Source organism: Sinohyriopsis cumingii, chromosome 1 (assembly GCF_028554795.1).
Source record: "Sinohyriopsis cumingii isolate HCF-2022 chromosome 1, ASM2855479v2, whole genome shotgun sequence".
Taxonomy (NCBI): Eukaryota; Metazoa; Mollusca; class Bivalvia; order Unionida; family Unionidae; genus Sinohyriopsis; species Sinohyriopsis cumingii.
Genome location: NC_142961.1, coordinates 101,345,083 through 101,372,600, shown reverse-complemented (window position 1 = coordinate 101,372,600; position 27,518 = coordinate 101,345,083). Strand labels below are relative to the sequence as shown.

Genomic DNA, 27,518 nt, shown 5'->3' with positions numbered 1-27,518 from the left:
AGGCGACATATAGCAAAGGTCACAAAATATTTCAAGGGAAGGAACTTCGAGCAAGGTGAGGGAAACCAGACTCGGACGAACAACCCTTTAGATAACACTATGGAAACATAAATACCCCATCAAAATATCTACAAACTAAATTTTTTTATATAAAATTTTGTTTTAAATAAAACATACAACACATCTGAGGGGGAAAGACACAAACATAAAATACTTTTTAATTTTTTGGAAATGGGGGGGGGGCATATTTCCGGCGCCCCCCCCAAAAAAAAAGTGTGTTTGTGTGTGCGTGTGTGTGTTACTATACCCATTACATTACTTGCAAAATATATATGGTGCTGACATTTTCGGCAAGAGGGAGACATACCGATATTCTGCATATAATTATTTTAATGTTTGTCAGAGCGAGAGTATTGGGGCCTGATCAGTTCAATATATTTCTCAACTGATATAGCGGGTATAATAGAGCCCCCCCCCCCCCCCCCCCCGCCGAGTTCGCCACAGAGCGCTCGTGTAATATACGGTTTAATACAAAATACATGATCGTGGGCAGGAATATACAAATTTTGGTCGATATACATGATCGTTGTTATCTATTCAAACGAGGGCCATGAAATACATTAGCAAATCCCTACAGTATTTAAGGCAGGCGATTACGAATTATTTAAACCACATTCTTCATCTGTCACAGATTTTATAATCATTTTGAATTTACTGCTTTATCTCGAGGAAAACGAGCGGTAAGTGTTATATAAAACAAAATCTTAATAGCAATTTGATCACTTTTGCGTCATTTTACAGTAAGAATAGTAACAAATAGAGGATAATTTCTTTTCCTACGTTAGGCCTAATACCTGGTATGTTTCTTAGTGTGATACACACACACAAAAACCAAAACAACACCAACAACATTTTAAAAAACCCACAAAAACGAGTGGCGCGCCGAAGCCACGGGCTAAAATGTTTTTTTTAAATATTTATTTATAGTATCAATCACAAATTGAAATATATCCAGTATTAGCGTTGGAAAAGAAAGTTTTATTTTTGATATATTTTTTTTAAAATTATCTCATCCTAGCGAAACACTTTCTGCAAATGACCTTAATAAAGGAAAATAATAAATTAACCTAAACCACTTTGAATGTCGACCGTAACTTGTATTTACACGGCATCATGCGCGGAAGAAAATACCAACTGAACCGGGATTTCAGACAGCAGATGAACTTGATTCATTGAACTTCATGAGCACAATCAAACAAATGCAACAGTGAAAAAGTGGAACTATGAAAAATCGAGAATGTTAGATTTGCGGAGGATTTATTCCGAATTATTGTCTGCTAATAAAGGATTCATGTCAGTTGCTGTGTCAGGGATGCCCACACAGCACGCCGTCCAAATGTGAAGTTGCGTCGTGCTGAAAGACATAACACTGTGCCATAATTTATCTTATGTCATGTAAAGAAGCTGCTTAAATTATAGTATTTAAAATTTTCTTCATTTTGTAAGAGCTCAAGAAATTAATTCTGGTTTGAAAGACAAGATGACGGTAAAACTCAGAAGACGTAGCTGTACAGTACCGTTGGTGTTTGAGACATCATAAAAAAGGTAACTGCGTTAACTTCGCTTTTTGTTTGGTAATATGTTGGAGATCATCTTTTGCAGATCTTCTTTGAGCCTGGAGTAACTTTTACATTCTAAACATTTTTATTTGCACTTATCTGCTTAACATGTATTGCTGGGATATCATATAGAATATGAAGTCAGTATAATGGTACTATATTTTAAATATTTGAATGATAAATTACTGATAAATGATATAATGATAAACTACAAAATAAATAATTTGCCCATTATCCAAAATATGTTAATTAAAACAAACATTGAATGTAAATTCAGATATAATGAGCAGTTGTAAGAAGTCAGAAATAACATTTTATCAATTGAACCAGTTATGTGTTATCATCATCAATTGTAAAATAAACACATGGAGACAAGTATGCTTAAATTCTAAAATGAACACACACACACACACACACACACACACACACACACACATATGGTATTTTAATTTAATACAGAAAAGGTGACATTGATATATGCAGACCAATAATTTTTTTCTTTTTCAGATACAAATTAAAAAGCCTAATTCTGAGAGTTTCACCTACAACATTCATGATGGAAAAGGGCCACTAATTAAGAGCTGACATATGTGGAAGAAAAATACCATCCATGTTGAAAAGGGCTAGAGGTAATGTGAGAAAACATAATTTATCAATCTGAATTAACATTATTGTTGCTATTTTATCTCAACTGGTCAAAAGGCTAAGTGGGTTTATGTAATGGTCCAGAGTGTGTTATTTATTTCACATCCCTTCTGTCTTTCAACAGTAAGACATTAGCTACTTTGGAGTCCATAGTTCTGATCAATTTGTTTATATAAAACTTGGTTTTGGGCTTAAATCAACATCTTGGATAAATCTAATAATGAGCAAAATCCAAGTTTTTTTTTTTTTTTTTTTTTTTTTTTTTTATTAACCCCGTAATAGGTTGACCACTGGGTCGGGGAACCATCCCAGGATCACCTTACAATCAAACATTTCTGGTTATCAGATAATCTAGGGATAATAAATATAATCTACAGAGAAAGTAAAAAAGAAAAACACACACACACACACACGCATATACACATGCATATGGCCAAAATCTAGGTGACATGGCTTTTGTGATATTACAGTATTTTGTTCCTGTTTACCCTCAAGTCAGAGACAAGTTAAATGTTCATTGTTGAGGTCCATTTTTGAAGAAATTGGTCCTCTTTTTTATTTACCTTGGCAGTGTAATTTTCAATGTTCTTATGCATTGCAACTATTTGCTTAAAAGCAAAAATAGAAGGATTTTTCATATTGAATCTGCAAGTATAAATATAATATTTTGCCAAAATAAGCAGAAAATTATCCAAACTGTCCAGTTGTTCACTTCCTAAAAATGTTTCTTTTTTGGACAGATGTACAATATTTGGGCAAAAAGGTGCAAAAACTTCATTAAAACGGTACCAAAACTGTGAAGTAATACTGCAGTCATAAAAGAGATGCTCAATACTTTCAGTTTCACTCTTACAGAAAGTACATTTGTTGTCATCAAATATGTTAATTCTTTTAAGAATATCATTAGTAGCGATTATTCTATGGATTAATTTAAAGTTAAAAGAGATCAACTTGGTATCCTTGGTACAGCATTTTGCCCGGCTATATATATCATACCACTCCTCACTACTTATATTTTTATTTAATACTTGCATCCAAGTTTCTTGCTTCGCAGTGTGTTGCCTTTTAGCTTCCTGTCAAAGATCTTTGTAAATAAACTTGAGTGAATCTTGTTTTCGCAAGTTCGTTATTTTATCATCCTGCTTATCAAAATTATTATGTACTAGGTGGTTTTTTATGGCATCTTTCCATGCTTTAGGAATTCAGCAAAATCCAAGTATATACACGAGGTGATCATGTATAAGATTAGTTGAGTTCTTTTAACCAACCTAAAAGCCATACTTCCACAATATAGACTAAAATCATTAAGTTGTCCTCGAAGTTTGATGAGTGTTAACCATTAATAATAATAAAGTGATCTTTCACCTGACTGAGCATGTTACCACCGCATGCAGTATTTATGCATATAGTGCAGTTTTTACTAAATTTAGAATACATGCTTATATAAATGAGATCTAGATTGAAGAAGTGAAGATGCATACAAATACACGAGGTTATAACCACTACTGCTGATTCAAGTTTGATCATACTTGGCCATTGGGCTTCTATAGTCAAGCTTCACAATGATGCTTATTATGAGTGTGATAAAGGTATGTTAATGAAGTGACCTTGCATCTGATTGGCAGAGTTTCTTACGACTTGCACAACAGTGTTTATGGTCAAATTTAGATCTGACTTGTTTAATTATTTGCTTGTATGTCTGAGGCTGTAAGCAAATTCTATGCAAATAATGTGGTGGTTCTACATCTCACTCGCCATTCTTGCTACTGCTCTTAAAACTATTTCTCATTAATTTTATCAGACTAGGTAAATAGATTTATCTCATCAAGATATAGCAAAGGAGCAATTTTGTAAAAAAAATATTCATTCATATTAAACTCAAATTCTGCATCTGATTGGTTGACCTTGCAAATACTATAAGGGCTCTATTTCTGACAAAAAGATTATTTTGATCTAATGTAGCAGAAATGCTTATATGATCAAAACATCTAACATATTTGATAACAAATAAGAAATAGTTTTTCATGTAAATTTGATAAACATTGATAAATCGGTTCATATCATTAAAAGCTTGGAAGAGTTTGATTACATGCGAGACCTTCACATATTAATCATGCTTTATTTAGAGAATTATTTTTGTCAGGATTTAGTAAAATAGGTAAAATCAATATGGACTGGTTTTGTTATGTACATCAACACTAGTTGTTTACTGAGTACTGAGGGAATTGGAATAAGGCAAGGGTACATTGTAGTAGGTAACCTGGTTGACTTGATAACAGGATTGTAACACAAACATTTTTATCAGGAGTCTATCATACATACCATTGATTCACTGCAGATCCTGCCCCCATTAGTTACCTTTTAATACATAAAGCATTTGGGTTTTTTATGTCACAAATCCCATAGGGATTAAAATTAACATCATAGGTCTCACTGGATAATTTTGTATTTTGACATACACCTAATTTTTAAGGTAGAAGGCATGAACCTAATTATCACAAGCCTAGCATTTCTAAATTCACACATAAGCTAAATCTATAATGTGGTTTAGATTTACTTTGAGTTAGGCATGGAAATAGGTTGGCTTGTTAGTGACTGCCTGTCACAGTTAGATGAGCATTGGAGATCAAATGCTTGATCTGCAAATGAGCTGCTGACCTTGATGTGTGTCTGCTACAGAGGCAAATATAAAAAAATCTAGATGGTTGAGGGTTGATGAAAAAAGTATGCTAATTTGTTATAGTACTAGTGAACTTTATTCATGCATAAGCCACATACTGATTCTTTTAGCTGCCTTGTCACAGAAAAATATTGAAAATAGCTATTTCTTGTCAAAAATGAATGTAAAATTTAGGAGATGGTGGCAGTGATGGTTCAGTATAGAAATCAATAGCTGCATCAGGAATTAACCTGATTACTGCAGTCAAAATCTCACATGTATGCTTTCTACAAAAATCATTAGTTTGTTTTTGTTAGTATCTTCAGTGTAAAATTATTCTCATTTTTCTGTAATTGGTCATTGTCGGATGAAAATTCACCAGATAAACTGTCCAGTGAGACCATAAAATACACAATTAGAAAATAAAATAAATTTATTCTAGAAAGAAATATTGCATGCAACTCTGTGACACAAATGAAATTAATGAGAAAACACTTAAACAAATGGCTAACATTACTCATCTGGCTTATATAACTTAACAGTTGGCCATTTCACTGTGGAGTAGTCAGGTATATCTAGTATTGTAAGAACAGAGCCTAAACAGTAATCTCAAAACTTTTATCAGATCAATTGCATACTTAGGTTTGGAAAGTATTACATGGGAATTATGTTAATTTTTAAAGATCAAAATGTACCTGCATGTTTTGACCCTACCAGAACCAAACTAAAAGCTCAAATGTGTACAGTGCTTTTTGCTCGTCACAACATAATTGGGATTATAACTGCTAACCCTACCCTCTAGCACACATTTAAGATCTTTAGAGTTTTTAAATACAGCCTTCTAATTATATAAGTTTCATTACATTGGTTAATAATTAGTCACATGTGATGATACTTGTAACTAATCAAACCACAGCCACTGAGAGCAGACTAAGCACTGATATTTATGTGGTCCAGTGGCAATATACAGTCCGTCTGCTGCACATTTAGTTACCTGCCCATTAAACTGACAACACATGAAACAAACTGGACAATTCTGAAAGCCTTGAATTTGACTTTATTTATCTGTATGGTAGAACAGAACATGAGTTGAAAAGCTTTTAATGAAAGACCTTGATATCAAACCTAATAATAACTGCAGGAGTTATATTATGGATAATTAACCATTCTCTCAGTTTCAAACTGGGCATTCCATCCCATGGGGTTCTAAATGTAAACCAAGTGTAACTGATATCCTAATGAACTGTAAAGACCATAGCAGCACAACAGCAGGGGGCCAGATATGTCCAGATCCAGGAATCATAGACCAGTTTCAAACTGATAATGAGCCACATAAAAATGACACATCTGCTAGAACTTATGTGATGAAGATAACTTAAACTGCATTATTATTAATCCTCCTCCTCCACATCATCATAATTGAGATGCATCATATATGTTTTATTGTAAAATAGTTTATGCAACATAATTCAGTGAAGACCTTTACTGCCAATTTACCAGTGAACCATTTGTTTCAATGAACATATTTTATGTTGTAACAAGGAGCATCATTTAAACATTATGATACACTTATCATACCTGTATATGAAATCTTAATACTAACACTTATACTTGCAATACTACTACTAATAAAAACACCTGCACTGATAATTTGATTATGTTCAATTGGACTTGTATCTAAATGATCACCAGCTGTATGAAAAGACATATTTTAATATATAGATATTGGATGGAATACTAGTTACCACAATTGAATAGTCATATGATAAATGATATATTATTATTTTAAACAATTTATATTTGCAGTGAAACATACTTTTACATTATCTTCCCATAAATTTCATTTATAGAGCAGTATACTCTGCATTCATTAAATTACTGAAATGGTTAATAATACAACAACAAATACTGCAACTTCCAGAACCACAAAAATCAAAAGATATAAACAAAAACTTCCCTACATGTATCAACAGTTGTCACTTTATAGACAGAACCATGAAGATTTAGGACAGGATGTTAACAAATTAGGTATTCAAGTTAAAAAGAAAAAAATACCAAGTAAGCTTACTACCAAAAAAATCAAACATTAACAGTGAATTTTAGTACATTCCCAGGAAACAGAATATATAATTTTTCTTAACTTGATCTGATACATCTTAAATCTATAGAAAATGATTCATATTGTATGACTAAAATATTATGTAAACAAAAATTCCATCACTTTTTTCAGAGGCAACATGCATACCCCAACCCATCCTTCTTGATCATAAAGTATACCAGCATTCCACTATAAGATGGGGAGCTGTAGTTGCTCAGTGGTTAGCTTTCTGGACCTGTGAAATAAGGTAGGTTCAAATTCTACCATCGGACCAACCTGGGTTAGCTACCATGGTGCGTCCTTGGGCAAGGCACTATACTTAAAGTGCCTTGGCACTAAATAACTTACTTGTGTTGCTTTACCATAAAAAGCCAAACCAAACACAAAACAACAACTTTAAAATATGAGTTGTGTCACTACTAAGTAAAGGAAAATCATACTGAAGAAATGTTTTTGTTAATACAATTTAATGGATCTAAAAATCTCTTTCTTCTGCAGGAGTTTAAAATGTTAAATTAAAAAGGTCATGGTACACATTGCTTTGTTCGTACACATCAGGCTCCGTATCCCATATCCAGCTAAAATTTTCAGTAGAGTCTGAATAAAAAATATTTTAATCTGGATGATAATATTCTTTCTCCATTCATATATTACACCAGCAAGATTGATCCAGATAAGATTACATTTTACTATAACACTGATGATGAGTATGCCTCATAACAACTGACAAATGTGGAGAGAATGGAGTTAAAATGAACTCTGATTTCTTTTCAGCCATAACACAAGATGATCATTTATTATGAAAAAACCTGAATAAAGTTGGAGTTCATAACCATGACAGTCTTGATATAATATAAATTCAATATATTATTGTTGTCTTGAGGTATAGTTCTGTATATTACAATCTCACACAAGATCAGGGTATATTTTAGTACCATACACTTAGTTCAGGATTGTATTAATACCTATTCTGGTGAATGAAAACTGAATAAGTTTTACTATTTTGGAACCAGTTGCAATAAAGTTCACTACACAAGAGAAAATATGACTTTACTGTAATATCTAAAATGTAAAATCTGCAAACAGAATACTCGCTTGACTTTACACTTCAACTATATCATAATATTTATTTGAAATGAATTTATACAAATGGCATTAAATTGGGTTTCAGGCTGGTAATGACAATGGTCACACTGACTTAGACCCAGGGTGGGCAACCTTGTGACCAATTGCCACAAGTGGCAAATTGGCCATGTATGTTTGGCTCAGTTGTGGCATCGTATGATGTTTTTCACTTCTCATTCGCCACACCTGTGGCTACATTGAAAAATAGTTTGCCCACCTCAGACTTAGACAACTAGTAAATTATGAAAGAAAAATGTCATTAAATTATGCTTTTCTGGATTGCTAGATTAATAAGTTATTGTTGACTTGAAGTTAGAATATTATGTCAGTGAAGATAACACTCACAGTGACTTTGACATTTTGAGCTTTTTGTGAAGACATTGGAATTATGTGTGTGAAGTGCTAGATTAAGTGTGTGTGTGTGATTTGGATTTGTTACATTACAAAAAAATGTAATGTAATTTAAAAAATGACTAGTTTAAAAAACCTCAATCATATCATGGATTAAGTAATGATTAAATTGTATTGCAAAGATCAAATCAGCAAGGATAACACTCACAATGACTTGGGTATTCTATATCCCTAAGAACATTTTTGGACCTATACTGTATAAGAAATTGAATCATGTATTGCAGCATAAGAAAAATTTCTCAGGCATGGAATTAGAGTCTTAAATACAGAAAATCAGTACATACACGTGTTGGTATGTGAAGATAACACTCACTTGACAATATAGCCAAGTTCTTATAACAAATGATATAACTATATGTAGTTTGCTTGTAAAATAAGTTAGGAATGAATATTAATTATATAATTTAGAATAGAGAAAAGCACATTAAATTCCATCAATAAATATTTTGTGCTTAAATAAAATCTTAAACAAAAATGTACAAGTCCAAAATATTTTGTTTTAGTGCTATGTCTTACTACCCAAATAACGGCCATGTATATGTGTTCCAATGTCAATTGTCATCGGAATGAGTAGTCCAAGTTTCAGGAATAGCTCACACACTTGGCAGCCTATATCGACACTCTTCCACTAATTTATGTGTAATTAATATACTTACAGTGCTGTCTTTATCCTGGTGGAGTGAAAATATGACACTAGCAAATGGACACATTTTCATGTTCCATTGACATACATTTGAATTTGTTGCAATGCAATGGTAGTCGAGGTACGCCAAAGTTTGTTTAAGTAGGTTCATGTGAGGAATATGTTTCTTGAATGAAACAAAACTTTGCTTACAGTTTCAATAGGCAAAACATATTTTTATTTGTTTCCTTAAAGAATAATGTTTCAGCTTAACCCGATTTTGGCATTCCTGACTTTCATCGCTTTCCAGCCAACTGAAATGTGGGCCAACAAAACTTGAAAACAGGTCCGGTTCTTTTGTGAGAATTTGAATTTATTAGAGAAAAGACATCAGGATAAGTGAAGTCTGACAAAAACATTATAACTTTACTTTGTAGAAATGCATTGTTATTGGTTACCAGTTGTGTGTGATATTTCAGAAAATTTGACTTTCATTACACTGTTAGTCGACATCAAAACGCTCCACACAGCACCCTTCGTTAGGCAGTAAGACCCACCAGCCCCCCAACAAATATATTGGGTGATGTGTCTTATGTTATCGGACTAGTCCAAAATATTGCTTAAAGTTTCTAAACTATATACAGAACAGTAAGAAACAACTTAAAAAAAATAAATAACTTTTAAAAAAGCTCATAGTAATTGCAATATTAGTTAGAAAGCTGCTGAGCTGTCTTCATACATGCAGCCCACAACACCTTATATACTTATGACATATTGCATAAAAACCCCAGCTTGTTAGAACCTTTAAACAAACATGGGACTTAGTATCGCAAAAGTACATTTAGTAAATCTGCACAATAATTATATTTAAAAAATTACCAACTTAATAGTTTACACATTAGTACCTAATGATTTTATAGCCAAGAAGAAAAAAAGTTGATTTCTAGTGGTACATGCCATGTTTACTGCTGCTGCTCATAGCAAGAGTTCGAAACCTGTGTTAAGCTATGCACTTTTACAGTATGATCGAGATACACCACATGACAAGATTAGTCAGCATGTGTTTGTATCAAGTGAAATAAAACAGAGAAAATCAAAACTTAAACACAGTGACATACAGAAACTTAATATTGGTATAAACACATTGAGAGTAGTGAAGTGGGACGATATAGCGTCAATGGGACTTACCATTAAAAACCACCCTGGGACGATATAGCGTCAATGGGAAATTTAACATTGTGGAAACCCCTGGGATGATATAGCATCAAGGGGAATTTAACATGGGAATATGGGACTGTTTAGCGTCAAGGGGAATTGAACAGGGTGGGACTGTATAGCGTCAAGGGGAATTTAACATGGGCAAAAAAAAAAAAAAAATCTTGGGCCTGTTGAGCGTCAAGGGGAAATGGAGCAAGGTTGGGACCCTATTTTAATAAGGTCCCGACCTGATGGGTCTATGGAAATGGAACAGGCGAAAATTGAAACAGGGAGGGGTCTCTATTTTTTATTTTTTTTAAAACAAAAAAAAAAATAAAAAAAGGGTAGGCAGTGAAAGTGAAGATCTTTTCGAGACCTATGAGTGGCCCTGAAAAGGGCCTTTGGGTTTATGTTAATATGCCCTTAACATAAAGGGCATCTGTGACTTCTTCTTGTCCTTAGGCTTCGCCTGACTGCAGGACCATAGACTAAAACTCTTTTGAGACATCCTTGCCTCTCCACATAGATCCTATGTATCCATAGGCTGGTATCTGTCCTATGGACAACTGTCCACTTGGATCGGACGTACATCGGTATGTCTGTCCTGAACATCATCGAAGACACAAGCATAGAAGATTGAACGTTGGTCCACATGTTGAGGCGCCGAGAACAGGTGAAGGAATGCAGTGAACTACACTTATTTATAGGGAGAGGAAGGATTGAAACGGAGTTCACTGACCAATCCAAACACGCCCACATCCAATCCGAAGAGAGCGGTCTGTGACGTCATGTGGTCTATATAGATTTGCTAGCACCTGTGTGCAGTCAATTCATGCGACAGTTTTTCAACATGACGGAAACTCAGAAAACGATAAATTGGGGTGCACCAGCTGTGGAGACTACCCAAGGGAAACCGGACTTACTTTCAGAAGAGGTGAATTGGGATTTTGTGGATTTTCTTACCTCGCAAGAATTTGTTCCGGAACCTTCGTCACCTTCTCCTTCATTACCACACGTGGAGAAATTTAGACAGAGACAGAAAGAAGAATTGGAGAAATTTATACAACAGCAAAAGGAAGCGGAACAAGCTTTTCTCCTACAGCAACAGCAGCAAAAAGAAGAGGTAAGAAAAAAACAAGAAGAAGAAGAAGCAGCAGCAAAGAAACAAGGGTGTGAAAATCAAATGGTCACGGTACTGTTAGACATTTTAGCGGAGTTAAGAAGTCTGAAACAAATGTTATCAGACTTCTTTATTACGACCAAAGAGAATACGACCTTCCCGAGCTAAACACTCCAACCCTGTGACTAAGCCTCCCGTGCCACCCTTAGTGATTTCAACCAAATCATCATCATCAACACTACGCAGTCCAGAAGTAGGCCTTGGCCGTGGCAAAGGCTTAAGGCAGTTAAAGTTGATTGCTTAAACTCACCCCTACACCAAAAAAGGCCCTTTTCAGGGCCACCCACGTCTGTCGAAAAGAGATAGACTTTCAATTGCCAACATCCATTCAAACTATAAAAAAAAAAAACATTTTACCTCTGTAGTACGTGTGTATGAGTGTGTGAGTGTAGGTTCTTATTTTAAAATCAAAACCCAAAGACACTTACCTTTTAATACCAAATTTATTCTTTTATAAATATTTACAATCCAATTCACAATTCACAACAGAGCACTTTAAAAAGTTCATAAACTTCTTCTGTCTCATTGTTCACTCTCTGAGTTTTTTGAATTTCTTCACCACCACAGTCTTTTCCTCCTATTCCTCCTCACTTTCTTCTCTTCTTCTTTTCTTCTCCTGTTTCTTTTTCTTCACCTGTTTTCTTCCTCTTCTTCCTCTGAAGAATCCCTCTCTTCTTCTGACTCCTTGTTTCTTTTTTGGGCAATCTGGAGACCAGTGTCCTTTTTCTTGACAACAATAACAGGTATCTTGACTTTTGTCTTTTCTAGCCCCTTTTTTTCTTTTTTGACGGTCTGGACACTCTGAAGACCAATGCCCTTTCTTCTGACAGATATAGCAAGTATCTTGACTTTTATCTTGAAAGGAAGGAGAGTAGTCCCTCGGCTGGTCTGAAGAGAATTTTTGGATGACCCCTCGCAAAGCTCTGATGAAACGTTCGATCTGGGTAGTCTCTTCCATCGTTGTGCTCGGTTTGAGAGTGAAATGAATAGTGAAAGGACAAGACACATACCCTTTTATATACGCTGGTCTGCTATGACTATAAATTAGTCCATGGTGTTTAAACTTTAGTCATTTGACTTTTTGCTATCAAGATGAAACGATCCAATTCATTTGAGAAGAAGGAAGAAGAAAGTAAGAGGCAGAAACGTGCTTTATCGCCTCGTACCAGGGCTGAAGTCTTGGCACAAATTCATGCCAGTGATTTTGAAGAGGACATGAGTGAACCAGAATCCAAACCCTCTAAACAAAGTTCACCACCCTTAGTCAACCGTGAAAAGTACTATTCCATTCAAGAGACGGAAGAGCATCCCTCTAGAAAATTTAGAACTACAGCTTACAAATACACGGTGAAGTTTAAAGATTTCAAGTCCGAAGTACTGTTAGAGAAAGCAGAAGGGTTCATCACCGAGATGTGGATTGAAATGCTCAGCATGTTTGGCCTCTCCACCCTGTCTGAGCGAAGGACAAGAACGAGTGCATTGTTCAACTGGTCTGCGCACGTTTGTCAGCCCTGCCTGTTACCAACAACATTTGAAGATGCAAGGTTCACAGAAGAAATGTGCTTGTCAGCTGCTGAGATTGTGCCCTACCTGTGGACAAGGCATACTTACCAATAATGCCAAGGCACACCTGTGTCGAGGAAAGAAAAAATGTCACATTTGCTGCCACATCGTGGACTTGGAACACGAATGCTATGTGCAAAAATACCAACCCCAACCAGAGAAAGAGATCGGTCACAAGAAGAAAGGCAATTTCATCTTTTTCGATTTTGAATGCATGCAAGAGACTGGTATTCACATTCCTAATTTCTGCGTGGCTCATCGAGCGTGCGAGAAGTGCATTCAAGAACCTATTTTCAGTCATTGCCTTCACTGCAGCAAGATTTCTGGAGGACGTGAAAAAATCTTTCGAGGACCGAACACGCTAGCTGATTTTGCTCGATGGGTCTTACACCCCATCGACAAGACGTGGATCCAAGAGGACATCGAACGTTACGGAGATTGTCATCGTCATGCCACAGTGATGGCTCACAATTTCTCCGGATACGATGGACAGTTTCTTCACAGATACTATACAGAACATGGCATCGAACGTCCTAAAGTCACTTTGAATGGAGCCAAAATCATTTTCATGCAAGTGGGACAAGTACAGTTTAAAGATTCGATGAGTTACTTAGCCATGCCTTTGAGTCGAATGCCTAAAACGTTTGGAATGACAGAAATGGCTAAAGGGTGCTTTCCACACTTTTTCAATACGGAAGCCAATCAACACACCGTTCTACCCCATTTGCCTGAGGCTCACTATTACGACCCTGACAACATGCGTACCGAACAACGAGAAGCTTTCTACGCTTGGTACCAGGCTCACGCCTCTGACCCTTTCGACTTTCAGGAAGAAATGCTAAAGTATTGTCGTTCCGACGTGGACATTTTACGGTGTTGCTGTGGAAAATTTCGAGAACTGTTCATGGAACACGGAGGGGTCGATCCTTTCAAAGAAGCTTGCACCATTGCCAAAGCATGTTCCTTAGTGTACCGGCAATGATTCATGCCTGAAAACACCGTGGCTGTCATCAGTCCTCAAATGACCAACTATGTCAAACGTCAATACTCGGTCAAAGCCCTACGCTGGTTACATTACTTGTGTGACAAGGAAGACAAATGGATTCAGCATGCCCGCAACGGAGGGGGTGAAAAGACCATCAGAATGCATTCGGTCGATGGTTGGGACTTAGAAAACCCCAAGATTGTGTACGAGTTTAAAGGTTGCTTATTTCACGGATGTCCCGTCTGTTACCCTGACCGTGGCACTAAAAATCAGTTTTTACAATGAACCATGGAAGACTTGTACCAGGCCACATGTCAGCAACGCCTAAAGTTAGAACAGGAAGGATACTAAGTGGTGGAAATGTGGGAACACGAGTACCATCACCGTTTGAAAACCGATCCAGAGTTTAAACACCTCGTGGAAAGTTACCAGTTCATGGACCCCCTGAACACGAGGGATAGTTTGTACGGAGGAAGGACCAATGCCACCAGTTTGCTGTACCAAGCCGACGAAGAGAAAGGAGAAGAAATCAAATACTTGGACGTGTGTTCACTGTATCCCTACGTGTGCAAATATTGTCGCTTTCCTGCAGGGCACCCACAATTGTTGACGGAACACATCGATTTGAAAAACATTCGACAATATGAAGGCTTGATCAAATGTAAAGTTTTGGCTCCCACTGACTTGTACCATCCCGTTCTACCTCACCATTGTCAAGACAAACTGATGTTTCCTTTGTGCCGTACTTGTGCTGAAACGTGCAACCAAGACCAGCCTTGTCAGCACACCCAGGAAGAACGGGCCTTGACGGGGACGTGGGTCAGCGTAGAATTGTTCAAAGCTCTGGACATGGGATACCAACTGTTAGAAGTGTATGAAATTTGTCACTTTCCCAAGACAGAACAATACAACAAGGGTGACCCCACTCAGAAAGGCATTTTGGCAGACTACGTGGATGCCTTTTTGAAACTAAAGCAAGAAGCCAGTGGTTATCCGTCCTGGTATCACACTCCCGAAGACCAAAAGACATTCAAAGAGAAATACTGGGCACAAGAAGGCATTACTTTAGATCACATCGAGAAAAACAAAGGCAGGCGATCGTTTGCCAAAGTGATGTTAAATTGCTTGTGGGGTAAAATGGCACAACGACCGTGTTTACCCAAGAATATTTGACAGAACCTTCCTGCTACTTCCAGATGATTCACAACAAAACTAAATTCATCAAACACGTGGACGTCGTTCGCGAAGATTTGATCTTAGTCAATTACGAAGAAGATCTGGACTTTGTAGAAGCCGATCCTTTTGGAAATGTCATCATTGCAGCTTACGTGACAGCTCATGCTCGCTTAAAACTGTACGAAGCTTTAGAACTGTTAGGGGAACGCGTCCTGTACTTTGACACGGATAGTTGCATCTACATCGATCACCCGAGTCAACAGCACTCTAACATCGAAGGAGACCGTTTAGGAGCCTGGACAGACGAGCATTCTGACGACAAGATTCTAAGTTTCGCCAGTGGCGGTCTTAAAAATTACGGCTACGAATACTGGGACAAACAAGGAGAAGTGCACACGAAGTGTAAAGTGAAAGGATTGACTCTGAATTATCGTACCAGTCGAGTGGTGAACTTTGGCGTATTGAAAGAAGCTTTGCAGTCTAGAGAAGATGAACACTTTAAAGTGACCACCTATCAACCGAACAAGATTGTACGTTTACCCACTCACCACATCGTCAGTCGACCCTTGGAAAAAGTCTGTCAAATCGTGTATCAGAAGCGAGTGCGGCTTCCCAATCACTTTATATTGCCATATGGACATGTCGGTATAAAACATTGGTTGTAAGTGGATAGCCACTCACCAGAAGCATGACTACGCCACAGCAAGAATCAAGTGAGAAACCTGATGAGAACTCCAAGTTCAAACCCTACCATTTTCCAGTCTTCTTACCTGACTATTGTGATTGTGCCCGTCGATTGGACACATTTCAGAAATAGTTTACGGATAGGGAAGGATTACCTTCTTCGCATGTTTTAGCTAGAACAGGATTTGTCTACTTGGGACCTGAGTCAGGATTGGGATACGAAGTACAGTGTTTCGCTTGTGGACTGAAGTTACGAATGGATCTATGTATCTATAAAGGTTCAGCTATTCTGGAACACACTCGATGGTCTTTGCACTGCCCTTACCTTTCTATGGCCTTTCCACCCATTACACTACGGTACAATTATGACGGTACCTTAGAGACAGTACCTTCAAAAACTAGATATAAAAAAGGAACGATGTACAAGCTTGAGACTGCATTGTGACTAGTATAAAAAGGGGCTATGGTCAAGATCGATAGTTCATTGTGACTACCAAGACCAAGCGAACAAGATGAATACTTTCAGAGAAACACAAAACAAGTTCAGAAAGGCACAATTCAAGTTTGGGGCTTCTGAAGTGGAATGTGATTGTGAGCCTTGCGATGGGAACGATGCTGTATGCTGTGACCTTAGCGATGCCGTAAAGCATCATGAGAACTTTGTTCTCACTACCCCTCTCATGGAAAGTGATGCTGTGCGTGTCAAACCTGAGGGATGCGAAAGCGATGCTGCTCGTCCTCTTGGACACTTTACTGGGTTTCATTTTAAATGTGGATGTTCACCTTCACGTCTACCCCCCTACGGATGTCATCCAGACTTGAGCAAACTCCTGTCCATGTCACCCAGCCCTCATCGAAACGAACCTGTGAAAGACGAATATTCGTTCCCTGTGTGTTTGTCGGAATACTGCGACTTTGAAAATCGTCTTCAATCATTCAAAGGAAAATGGCCTAAGTATCTGGGAGGACCGATCCCCAAAGAATTAGCCAGAGCCAGATTTTTCTACTTGCACGAAGGGGATAAAGTCAAGTGCTTCAGTTGCGGTGTGTCACTTCACCACTGGGAACCACAAGATTCGGCCTATCTAGAACATGCTCGTTGGTCACCGAATTGTCATTACTTACCCTTAGTGGGACCGAGAAATTGAAGTAACTTACCATGTCGTTAAAGAAGAAACCAGATTGGTTAGGAGTCAAATGTTGGACATCATCGAGACCAGTATTTAAACTTCATTTCAAAAACGATATTGAATCATTACCTAAAGAACTGCAAGAGAAGATTTACAAGGAAGTTTGGCAGGGGCTTGCCAGAGTGAAATCTCAATGGATAACTGTAGAACTTTTATTCCGAGAAATTCACAAGAGATAAGTGAAAAAAGTCAACCAGTGTGTTAGATTTCTCTGGGTCAAGGGTGCATTCATACTATTATATCGCTTTAGACCGTTTACATCAAAAGAGTTCAATGAGATTCTTGAACGTTACCCTGAATGGCAGTGGTCTGAAATTACTTACTATGTGGATTACTTTTGCTCTAGGAGAAGATTGTGAATTGTACGTTTTAAGTGATGATCTTGGTAATATAAGATTTTAGTCTTAGGGGAATGTTTTCCTTCAGGTCTGCGCTTTAACTATAAGAACCTACAGTATTCGTCATTCAGACCGTGTGATCGACGAGAGAATCTAATCCAAAACCGGCTAAGCAATGAAATTATCTAAATTACACTAATAAATACTTACATAAAATATATATATATCAAATTTGGACCAATGGCGAAGACAAGGATTCAGTCTCCCCGAACTCTCCATTTATGAGAGGCGAGTGTGATCGACGAGGGAATCTAATCCGAATCTAGCCAAAAGTATTACAAAATAAATACACTCACAAAACAAGTACCAAATTCTGAACAATAGAAAAACTCATTTTATCAAAACTAGCCCACTGACTGATAAAACTCTACAAACAAATATCATTAAATTAAAAAACACCTAGTTCAAATACCAGGAAGAAATATACAGGGGGTGGGTGGTGGGAAAAACAAAACAAACCTTCTCCACTTCTCCTAACTTAATACTCGCTTAACACCCTAACTAACAGCTCCAAAAGTCTATCTTCTACATAGGTGACAGCTAAGACAAAAACTAGGTATAACCATATAGTCCCAAAATAGAACGTAAAAGGTGGTCGCAAGAATAGACCATCAGGGATCCCCCGTATTAAGACCCTAAACTTACACATATAAGGTAGTCAAAAAAAACCAACGACTATCGGGCCCGGCGGCACAATGCTGCAAATATAACAAATATATAGAATACCACCCCAAAAATTACTTGTATAAGGTAGTCAAAAAAAACCAGTGACTATAGGGCCAGCAGCACAAGGCTGCAACCAAAATTTACAACTAGATAATTAGGACCCAAAAACAATTACTCAGTAAGATGGAAAAAACACCAACTCCATCCAGGGCCAGCAGCACAAGGCTGCAAAACCAATCGACAAATACTGTCACCTAAAAGCTAACATCGACCTCAATAGACTCTATCTCTCTTAAAAACAGCACAGAGTTTTTATGATTCAAAATTCCAAAGACGGAAATTTAGAACAAAAATACCCTGGATCGGAAAAACCCTGCTAACCTGTGGCAAGACAACTCCGCCCGAGCCTGACCACTTTCGCCCTTTGCGACGGACAGACATCAAAACACATACGTGCAGTGCACGCATCATAAATTAAAAATACGGACTAGATCGGGTCCAATCCCACTAGTCGCTAATCAATGCAAATGAATGACAGAGTGTGTGCTGGGTCCAATCCCACTCAAACAAAACATAGGCCTTACAATCAGATCGATGTGTACACAAAAGTACCTTGACCTGACGGCCCAATCAATTAGTGTTCTGTGAACACAGATATGCCTGGAGGAAGTGGCTCCATTCCTTCCTCCAAGGAGTAATCAGTTAGGTGCCTGTGGCATCATAAACCAGTGGTACATGCTCAATGCAAAGCGCACGCCACTATAATTCAACTCAACAACAACAACAATCGCTCAGACCATTCCACGGAATAAACAAAGAAGATGGAGGTGACAAAATTATTCAATCTATTAAGAGATATCTATTTTTGGATAATGGATGTTGAATATGTTGTAGGAAGAATAGAAAAGGAATGGAGTGATGGAAATAGGCAAGACTTGTTAACTATTCAAGTCAAAGGACTAAAGGTGGCCGGAGATCTCATCGCAGGGATGATAGAAGAAGAAGTCAACAAGTCAAGCGGATTTACTGACCCACCTTATGTCAGAGTGGGAAGTTTGAAGGAAGCACTGGACCATGTCATCCAAGTCGGGTGCTTCCTGGAAAAAGTATTGTATTGGATGGAGTGGTGATACGTAAAATGGGGGTTCGACCAGTTGACAAAAATGGAAGAAGTAATGAGGAAAGTGCTGACGGAAGAGGTAAAGAACATCAAAGAAAAGTGGTCTAAGGAAAGAAAAGAAGAAGAAAATAGAAAGAGAAAAAAAAGCTTTGAGAAACTCAACAATAACTGGATAAGAATACAGGAGAAATTCCGAGTGATAGGTCATCCTGACTGGATGCCTGAGTCAGAAATAAAGAAGAAGATGACAGGAATATTGGTAAAAGTTAGAAGATGGTTGAAGAAGTGGAAGAGTTAGAAGAAGAAGAAACCCAAAGGCCCTTTTCAGGGCCACTCATAGGTCTCGAAAAGATCTTGACTTTCATTGCCTACCCTTTTTTTTTTCTTTTTCTTTTTGTTTTAAAAAAAATAAAAAATAGAGACCCCTCCCTGTTTCAATATTCGCCTGTTCCATTTCCATAGACCCATCAGGTCGGGACCTTATTAAAATAGGGTCCTGACCCTGTTCCATTTCCCCTTGATGCTCAACAGGCCCAAGATTTTTTTTTTTTTTTTTTTTTTGCCCATGTTAAATTCCCCTTGACGCTGTACAGTCCCACCCTGTTCAATTCCCCTTGACGCTAAACAGTCCCATATTCCCATGTTAAATTCCCCTTGACGCTATATCGTCCCAAGGGTTTCCATAATGTTAAATTTCCCATTGACGCTATATCGTCCCAGGGTGGTTTTTAATGGTAAGTCCCATTGATGCTATATCATCCCACTTCACTACTATTGAGTATATATTTATAAATCTGAAATGGTTAATTAAAAATAGTTATTAGTCAAATTAACAAGGATGCCAGTTACTAGCTTTGATACTCTGTTTTTGTTAACTGAAAACATGTAGACTCAAGCCACATCTATAATGATAATTTCTGGCACTTTCAAGGCTGATATAGCCCTTTCATTAAAACCTGCAAACATTTTTGACAATTTTATCTGCACACATTGCTGTACATTTTATACACATCTGACTTGCCAGTATTTCTCCCAGCCATTGAGCTACCATTGGCAGAAGAGATCTTTTTGCGAAAAATATTTCCAAATCAAATCCTGTTTGGTTACTTGTAAATCGACATGGAATAGCACAACCCTAGCACAAATATTACTATCCCTACTTCGTGGAGACATTGAGGCTATGACATTGTAGCTACTCAACCTTCTGTCCTATGACCATTTTGAATTTTGCGCTAGATATGGCTGTTACCAAATACCGGTGTCTAAACAGTAAATAGGTGCTTTCTGGAAAGATTTGCATGCAGTAAGATTGCACATCAGATCCACAATATTTCCATCAATATCAACACAGATTGGAGGGGGGCCTTTGAAATTGTTTCTACATATTTAAACAGGTTTTCAATGAATTGTTGCTTTTTGTTTTATTAGCAGGTATTTATACATTTATAAAATGAGTGTCCTGTATCACAATATGTATCAATCTTCCTGCAAAAAAGTTTCCCTTGTTTTTTTGCTCCCAAGTTACTCCCATTTTATTCTTGATAAAAGTAGCTACCCCTCCCCTTACATCTCCTTATAATCATTCACAATTATAACCCCATTTAATTTTTCCTCATATGAAGTTATTAGTTCTTTAGTCAACTTATTATGTGTTTCTTGTATGAAAATCATATCATAATTTGTCTTGTTGTTTAGTTTAATTATTTTTTCCCTATTTATTCAGTTTAAATTTGCTGAGGCTATATGGAAGTTTTTTATATCCATTTTCGCCTCTCCACCAGGTTGTCGCATTTTTGGTTATACATTAAGTATTATTAGTTTTAATTTAGAATTGAAATATCACCTAGGGGATCAAATAGTAATTTATTAGTCAACATGTAGACCCACTCCATGACCTTCTTGAATCTGTAACCCAGAAATTCCGATTAACTATGCATCTTTTAGAATCATACAATACATTATATAAAATATGCTAATGTATACCTTAAAACAATACTGCATTTTAATCCAAGTTTCCAATTTTGCAAGAAGTTGTCCCGCACATGCAAAATCATCTGCTACCCAATATGTAAACTTGTCGCCAGAACATAAATTCTCAAAAAATTCCCCAGCGTATAGTCTGTTTCTAAATTCTTTAGTAATTTTCCCCCATCAACAAGACGCAAACACATTGCATCCTATTTCATTGTTGTTTCTCTTCCACATAATAGCTTATTTTTTATAAAATGTTAAACTTTACTAATCTTTTTTCAAGATCACTTTAGTTTGCAAAAATATATCTTGTCATTTATTGGCATTCTACATTGAATTTTGTAAACTAGCTATAAACCTGACCTAATTACTCAACTTAACTGCTGACAGAAACAGTCTACAGTAAATGTATTTCATTTCTATAGCTCGATGGATAAACATTACATCTTTTAAAGCTGTGCACAGAATAGGCCGACATATCACGAGTCAGGAAAACATGGGGGTGGTATCCCCTGTGTCCAAAATTAATATCATTTTGAATAGAATATTCTAGTGACAATTGCCTCTTTTCAAATGGTAAGCATTGCTTTTTTTTATTTTCGTCAATCTGTCAAATTTGGTATGCATTTTGCTTTAATATTTGAGATGGAAACCTTAGGTGCATAGAAATGTCAGACAGCATTGTACATCATGGATGGTGTCCAACATACTTTTATGATCATAAAACAAAATCCCATTGTTTTAGTTATGGCCACTGATTTAAAAAATATTCATCCAAGCTAAATATAATAATAATAATAATGAGGACTTTGTATAGCGCCTAATCTTTAGAAGCTCTAAGCGCTTTGCAACATTAGACAACATAAAAACATACACAATGATATGATTACAAAAACAAACACCATGAAATTAGAAAACATAAAAAACATGCTGAGAATATTTAAGGTAGTTAACATTATTAAGTCATTAAGTTTGTTTTTGCAGTCAGAATAAGTAGTTTTGAGAGCACTCTTGAATGGGATCACTGCGTCTTTGTGTCTAAGTTCAGTGGGCAATTCATTCCATGTTGCTGGGCCCTGGTATGCAAAAGAATGCTGTCCATGTGACTCTGTTTTCATAGTGAGAATAATGAGTATATGATTGTCGGAAGAGGAGTGTAAGTATCTTGCTTGTGTGTACACATAGGTGAGGTCGGATAGGTATGTTGGACTAGAGTCTGTCAGTGAAACGTAGCACAGAGAACTAATGTTGTGTTTGATTCTGGATCGAATGGATAGCCAGTGTTGGGTACAGAGCAGCGGGGAGGTGTGCTCTGATTGTGGTACTCTGAGTATGATCCAAGCAGCTATGTTTTGAACTTTTTGAAGTCTCTGCAGTAGATATTAAGATGAACCAGACAGAATTGAGTTACCATAGTCCAGTCTTGAAAGTAGTAATGAACACACAAGTGTTTTAGTGGCATCAACTGAAAGATATCTGAGAATGGAGCTGATGCGTCTCAGCTCAAGATATGCAGCCTTGCATTTGTTCATGACATGTTGGTGCAATGTGAGAGTACTGTCCAGAGTAACACCTAGGTTTTGTACTGATTGTGTGAATTTAACGTTGGTGTTGCTGATATTTATTGTGTGAGGTAAAGGACGTGAATGAGAAAGTCTTTGTGTTGTAATCAGAATGGCCTCAGTTTTATCATCATTCATCTGCAGCTTGTTACAAGTCATCCATGATTTCACATCAGAAATGCACATCTCTACACCTTGGATGGTAGCATCAACTTCAGTTGGGTGGCTAGATTTGTATATTTGGGTGTCATCAGTGTACAACTGGTGAGACACTGGATGATGATCTATGACACTTGAGAGCAGCTGAGTGTATAGAGTGTAGAGAACAGGTCCAAGAACAGACCCCTGTGCAACACCACAACATAGATCAACTGGGCTGGAGTGTAATCTATTTGCAGACACAATTTGTGTCCTGTGGCAAGGGCGATATGCAGATTGTACATTGCTAAAAAGACTGTTTGAATTCAGACAAGATGCAAGCTGGGATTGAACAACCTTTTGTAAGATTTTTTATATGAATTGGAGATTAGAAACCGGGCAGTAGTTCTTTAAATCCTTATGGTGTAGTGTTAGTTTCTTCAGCAGAGGTTTTACAATGGGAGTTTTGAAAAATGATGGAAATTATGCTGATGAGAGAGAGGTATTAATAACATCAGTTAGTGAAGGCAATACTGGATCTAAGCACTCAAGCAGCAGTAATGTTGGAATTGGATCAAGTTCACATGACTTTGGTGCACTCTAGGATGATTACTTAAAAATGCATTTATTGGTGGTGAGAGACTAAATACATGACTTGATACTTGTGTTTAGCATTAATTGGAAAGCTGAAGATTAGTAATCTTTTGACATACATATCTTAATTGTACCATTTAATTTACAAAATTCAATGTAATTTGCATTGGTAAAATGTGTAGCACAAGAAAAGTCATTATGAATCAGAGATAAATCATATCTTTGTTTTGTCTGGAGCTTGACTAATTTATTGCACATTTCTGTACACTATTTTGTCTTTAATCCAGGATTATTCACTGCATTCGGATGCATTTCATGGTGAAAATTCACCAGCTGGATTTAAAAGTGGTGAATATTGCTAGCGATTGTTCTGCAAACCCTGTATGTCACAAGGAGTCAGTGTATTCAAGGACTCATACAGTATTTACAAGTTCTCATTGACATTTCAGATGAAAATGAAGAACTGAAAAAAGATGAAAATCTCAAGTGGAAACCTTTCTGGTCAGCCATCTCATCCAAAACCTCCTGAAATGGAGAGTATTTTGCAGACTCCAAGATTTCCTCTTATCCTGCTGGTATGTTCTATTTAGTTTATCTGGTCTCTTTTTATTTTTTATCAATTGCTTTTATACCATGCCACAATTGGAAATTCTTTATCAAAAGTATGTATAAATTTCATCATTTTTCTGTCTGTTTAATAAGATGTGTTTAAGAGTACTTACTTACTCATGATGCTGTATATATGAGATTAGATGTTTTGTTAAAAAAGAATGCATTTTGTGATATATTGTATCACTGCTTTATATACAGTGGTCATTGCAACCAGTATGCATTTTGTTTACATGCCAAAAAATCCAGTCTGATTTCTTTGTTTCTTTTTTACTGCAATTAAGGAGTAGTGATAATCTTTATACTCTTAGCTGCATCCAGAAGGACAACACCATCACCATCCCCATCCACTCTGGAGTGGAGAATATAAAGATTTCTCTCTGCCAGTTCCTCTGCAAGTAGTAAGTATTGAGGATGGAAAAAAAATGTACATTATAGAATAATGAAACAAATACTACAGGTGTTGACTTTTATATAATCTCTTATTTCATTTACAGCTCTCTAAATACGAGTAGGTCAATTATACACTGTATTTATGAATTTAATTCTCATCTAAGGTAGTAGAACTGTTTTATGTTTGACAAAATGTTGGGTAATTTGTGGCCATACACTAAAAACACATTTTATAGCATTTAAAAATGCTTATGTTCAATGCACGTAAAACTCATTGGTTTGTTGTCACTTCAGTTGATAATAGTCTTGTCATCTTGTAGACATTTTGAATGTTAGTGTTCAATGCTAAGGTCATATACATTGATTCAACATCAAAATTTGTTTGCAAAATGGAAGATTATGACATGAAAGCACAAGCTCTTGTAGCTTAGATACTGTTATTTCAGAACATTGTGAGATGTTAATTAATTAAATTATAGGTCATAAAACATACTGTTCAAGACTTATTTGTGCAAATAAACAATGAATTGTTTTTCATTGATGTGTCGACTGTTCATCATTCCATTGGTTTTTTTTATTTTTCTTTCTGATGTATACCATTGTCTTGTGTAAGTCAGACGCCTAAACCATCTACATTGAATGCAGACTTTACAGACACCAGCAGTGAAACAACATATCCAGGGAATAAAAAAGTAAAGGATTATGGGAAAAGTTTTCATATAAACTGTACAAAAACCATGTATTTCATTCCATAAATATATTTCATTGTTAAACCCATGTTCACTGTACAGATCTTTTTAAGGAGTTTATAATAATGATCTTGATCTTTCAAAACTAATTTCATCACAAATCTGTTACAGATTTCCAGTTCAATGTACTTATGAAACTGGACACAAATATTGAGAATTTGTTGGAGCAGCTGGCCCTCCAAGTTCATACACAAGGCCCAGACACAGAATATAGAGAAGAAATTCTTGCAAAGCCATGTGATTCAGTGGAGGAACTAGAGGGCCTTTGCCAGAGGTTGGAGGAGAATCCCAAACTCTCCAAGAAGATGGTAAATTGGGGCTTTATTTTCTATTTAAAAAAACTGTTATAACCTTTATTTGCTGTTGTGAACCTCAAAATAATTTATGCAAGTTCTGCAGTGCCTGTATAATTATTTTTGGGGGTGGGGTGAACATGTAGTGGTCGGCTGTTTTGTCTTACGGATGTAGGCCAAAACATGTTTAGAGATGAACATGTAACAGGTATTTTACTACATATACACTATTACATATTATGTGGCTACTTTAATTCAATCCTTGAGTGAATGTCATTTATGAAGTTAATAGATTCACGGTGGTTAATTTGGTTTATAATTGCTATTAGTACATTGTGTTGCATAGTTAATGTTATCAAATTTTTTTCAAGTTAGAGAAATTAAATTTGCTTGCAAAACCATGGCAAAAAATAACTATATACAAGCATATTTTGTCACATCGATCATGAAATACTACTACTAATAATAATATCAAAATCAAAAAATAGTAATATTATTATTATTATTATTTTCAGATATGCTACTTGAGCTCCCTTGGCAGGTTTACAATTGGGGATAGTGTCTGCAGGATGATGAAAAAGCTTAAAACAAAAAGACTGGCCAGAGTATAGTCCAAAGGGACGTAAAGGGAAAAAAGCATTTCAAGAGCTTGTGATATGTCAGGTTTTGATAAGTAAGTATGGCTTGATTTAAATTGTGTTTTTCATGTGACTTGCCAGAGATTTTTAAATGAATTCATAAAGTAACTTGAGACCACATTTCAAAGTACATGTTTTAAAAATATTCCATTGATTATTGCTGGCATTTAGAAAAATGCAATGCATCCTTTGTTGTGAAACTTTTTTAAAACATTGTATTACTCTTGCAGAAGCCTGCTTGAAAACTAATGGCAAAGCAAAGGCAAATGGAATGGAAGAGACCATATCAGAGACCCTCAAATATGCACCCAACCAACGCAGAATGATAAAAAACAAGGTAATCCAAATGACTCTTATTTCATCAATATTGGATTCAGTTTCGTCTTTTAAAGCATAGTATTTGCAAAGCGGATGCATTTCTAAACTGATAACAAAATCAGCTTATCCTATTGCCCAGGACTATCAAAGCTAGAGTCCAGCTAACTACAATATGCATATATCTTGTCTGATCGGACAAGTGCCTCCATTTGGAATTTTTATTCACATGAAATATTTGGATGAAATAAATTCATCTTTGTGCAAATCGATTGCACCATCCACTTGCCAGAAATGATAAGTAAGTGCAAAGTTATCTTGTATCATGGCTTAACGATAGTAAGGGAAGCACAAGTGCAGTGAAGAAAATTTCATACATTTTTATAATGCTGATTAACATGACTTCTGCATATGTAACTAGTGCTGAGATGATATGACTTTATTTAAGCATTACAATTTTGTTTTAATTTGCAGGTGCCTGAGCAGAAGAAGTAATAGATAAACTTTACAGTGGAGTTGGAGACTGATTCTGATTCATAATCTTAATTAAATCTAGAAAATAAACATTAAAGTCATATTAAAATATCTGTTGTATTGTTTCCTTCTTTCATTTTTCTCTTAAAACAAATGTCTGAACCTTTAGTCTGTAAATTCAGTGGATTCCTTATCAGCCCATCTACTTTTACTTTACACCATGCTACTTTAAAAAAAAAATGAATTATCCCCATTGGGGTAGGTCCCCCCAACCCCCCACCCTACTTTGTCAACTTACCTGCCACATTTAAATCTAATGGAAGGCCCTGCTGTAAAGCCTGTTAGTAAAACTACCCAACAAGAGGATTTCATACATTTGCAACTCCTAGGTGGATGGTAATGTTTTCATTTTTGTAATGTAGATTTGGACATTCTTGCCACCAG

General features: G+C 36.4%; 1 long non-coding RNA gene across 6 annotated transcripts; it reads left to right on the top strand.

Moving 5' to 3' along the window:
- The first annotated feature begins 734 nt into the window (after positions 1-734).
- On the top strand, positions 735-27,176 carry LOC149807444 (uncharacterized). 6 transcript variants are annotated; one of them, XR_016422642.1, is made up of 8 exons: positions 735-1,605; positions 2,127-2,248; positions 7,154-7,268; positions 24,053-24,613; positions 25,466-25,662; positions 26,163-26,320; positions 26,516-26,622; positions 27,075-27,176. It is a non-coding gene; the product is annotated as an uncharacterized LOC149807444 (long non-coding RNA). The 6 variants fall into 6 exon arrangements; XR_016422643.1 differs by lacking the exon at positions 27,075-27,176 and having other exon boundaries at positions 24,053-24,178; positions 24,524-24,613; positions 26,516-26,929; XR_016422646.1 differs by lacking the exon at positions 27,075-27,176 and having other exon boundaries at positions 24,053-24,178; positions 24,497-24,613; positions 26,516-26,929.
- Positions 27,177-27,518: the final 342 nt, after the last annotated feature.